The sequence below is a fragment of the Ochotona curzoniae genome, unplaced genomic scaffold (genome assembly GCF_017591425.1).
Source record: "Ochotona curzoniae isolate NIBS_2020 unplaced genomic scaffold, NIBS_Ocur_1.0 contig_3498, whole genome shotgun sequence".
Classification (NCBI taxonomy): domain Eukaryota; kingdom Metazoa; phylum Chordata; class Mammalia; order Lagomorpha; family Ochotonidae; genus Ochotona; species Ochotona curzoniae.
The window spans coordinates 45,481,255-45,483,520 of record NW_024465885.1 but is presented as its reverse complement, the minus strand read 5'-3'; the positions used below and the strand labels follow the sequence as shown (position 1 = coordinate 45,483,520).

The window sequence follows — 2,266 nt, the reverse complement described above, 5'->3', positions numbered from 1 at the left end:
CATAGTCCAAGTCCTTGAGCCTCTCTCCCACCCAGGAGACCTGAAAGAAGCTCCTGGCTCCTGGCGTTGTCTGACCCAGACCCACATGCTATAATTATTTGGAGAGTGAAATAACAGATGAAAGAACTCTCTCTCTCTCTCTCTCTCTCATTCTCTCTGTCTCCCTCCCTCTCAGTCTGTCATCTGGTGTTTCAAATAAATAGATAAATCTTAAAAAAAAAAAAAGTTCCAGAAGGATCTGGGTTAACACTCAGCCAGAAAGCAAATTTCCTCCTGTAGGTGACCCAGTCTACTCCTTGAATGTATGCCTAAGTCTCTAGGAAGATAAAAAATGAATAGATTCCATTTGGCTTCATTAAGGGGAAAAATGTAGGATATACATCAATGGAGATAAATCTTTCCAGAGTTTCAGAAATCAAATTTCAACATCTGTAGTTGCTCAATTTCACAGCCCTCCCCAGATTTATACCCGTGATTTTATTATAATCATTAATCTACACGGTCTGAGATTATGGTATTGCATTAAAGACCAGCATGATGAAAGGATCGGGGCATTTAATGAAGTGCAAAATTCATCCCACATAGAAAAAGCATGTTTTGCTCCCAAGGGGGGAAGCCCAATGAAAACACTAAGCTTTTATTTGTTTGTGTTTAAAATTCTGGACAGCAGGGTAAATTTACATCATTTTCACACATAAGTAACAACAAGTAGCAATGAAGCAATTGAATGCTTTGGCACCAAATCTCACATTCCTTCTTCAGTTTTAGGAAGCAGAGCAGCAGACTGTTGTCCATATATGACTGAAGGAAAGAGAGAAATGACAGAAGAATCAAGGGTTGGTTTTAAGAGGAAAAACATTTATTGGTGGACTCACATGTGGGAAATGTCCAATTTATGGGTCATATAAGAGCTACAAAATCATGAACTCTGAGTCTGTCAATGCAACCACAAGGCAGGATTCAAAATTTAATATGTAGCAGGCTAATTTTTAAGTTAATTGTGTATGGCCTGCAAATGATGTTGTATATATCAGTAAGATAATTCCCTAGCCCTGAGTTAGCTCAGATTCATCACAGTTCTGACTAAGCTATGATTTGGCTTCTAAAGTTTGCTACATAACGAAAACTAATTTTTTTTTTGTTTTATGATATACACATACATATAAAATCATTTTATAACAGTTAATTTTAAACTAATTTAAGAATGGAAATTAAAGAAGAAAATGTACAGATGCTTTAGGGGATCTACCTACATCCAGGTGAGCAGAAAGGAACTGGGATATAAAAAGTAGAGTTTTGGCTACCTGGGGTCACTGAAAATGTTTAGAGAAGCAAAAGAAAGATCACATGAAGAAATTGAAGAGAGCAGAAGACTAGACGCTCAGGCTCACCAGAATCCTGGCTCACATAGGGTTGTGCTTCCCAAGTCTGCACCTAGGAGGAGTTCTCCAGAAGGAAGACCTATGCCAAGTAGGAATGCTAGAATGTGAACTCTGTCTCATGTGAGCTGAAAGAAATGTATCCTGAAAGATAAAAAATAACATTAAAAAAAGAGAGAAAAATCTCTGAGACTGGCAAAAACCATGATGGTGCAATTCTTGCCATGAAGTGTATAGAGACAAAGCTGATATTGGCTGGCAAAGCCGGGATTTGGGGAGGTGGTCACAAAATAGGTAAGTGGGGTGGGCTCCACTTTCATCCCCACCTGTGAATAACGACTGGGAAAAAGATAAATCTGAGAAGTATTTGTTGTCCTTTCCTCAAGAACAAATCAGAAAATGAAGTCTTCCACGGGAAGTGTTGGCATTAAAGGTAGAGCAAGATTGAGACAGACATTTGGAAACCTTACAGGAGGTTTGCGTTAAAGCAAAGGAGGAAATGAAGGCTAGCTGGTACAAAGAGAAAGATCCTCATGTCACAATGGATTCCAGTTCTCAGCCGGTAATAGGTGTTGACAAATGTCACGTCATTCTTCAGGCAGACGCTCCAGAGCAGATGTCTCTGTAGGAAGGGACCCGCCCGCACTGGGACAGGAGCCCAGAAGTGAGAAGCAGGAGTCACAGGATCAAGGCTTGCCTCTGACACTAATTGGTTTTGGAAGCTCAAACAAGGACATAAATTCAGTGGCTCTCAACTACCCTGTAAAACAAGGCCATGTGGGTGCTGAAGGCCGCCGGCAGCTCCTACAGAAACCAGGAAGAAAACCAGTGCCATGACTTGACCCATTACATGTAGCATAAAAGCCTGCCAAGTACAGAGTTCCCTC

General features: G+C 40.5%; 1 long non-coding RNA gene across 1 annotated transcript; it reads right to left on the bottom strand.

Moving 5' to 3' along the window:
- Nucleotides 1–540: 540 nt before the first annotated feature.
- LOC121156915 lies at nt 541–1,832 on the bottom strand. The gene is made up of 3 exons (XR_005883939.1): nt 1,706–1,832; nt 1,392–1,523; nt 541–801 (listed from the first exon to the last, which is right to left on the bottom strand). It is a non-coding gene; the product is annotated as an uncharacterized LOC121156915 (long non-coding RNA).
- Between the last annotated feature and the right edge of the window lie 434 nt (nt 1,833–2,266).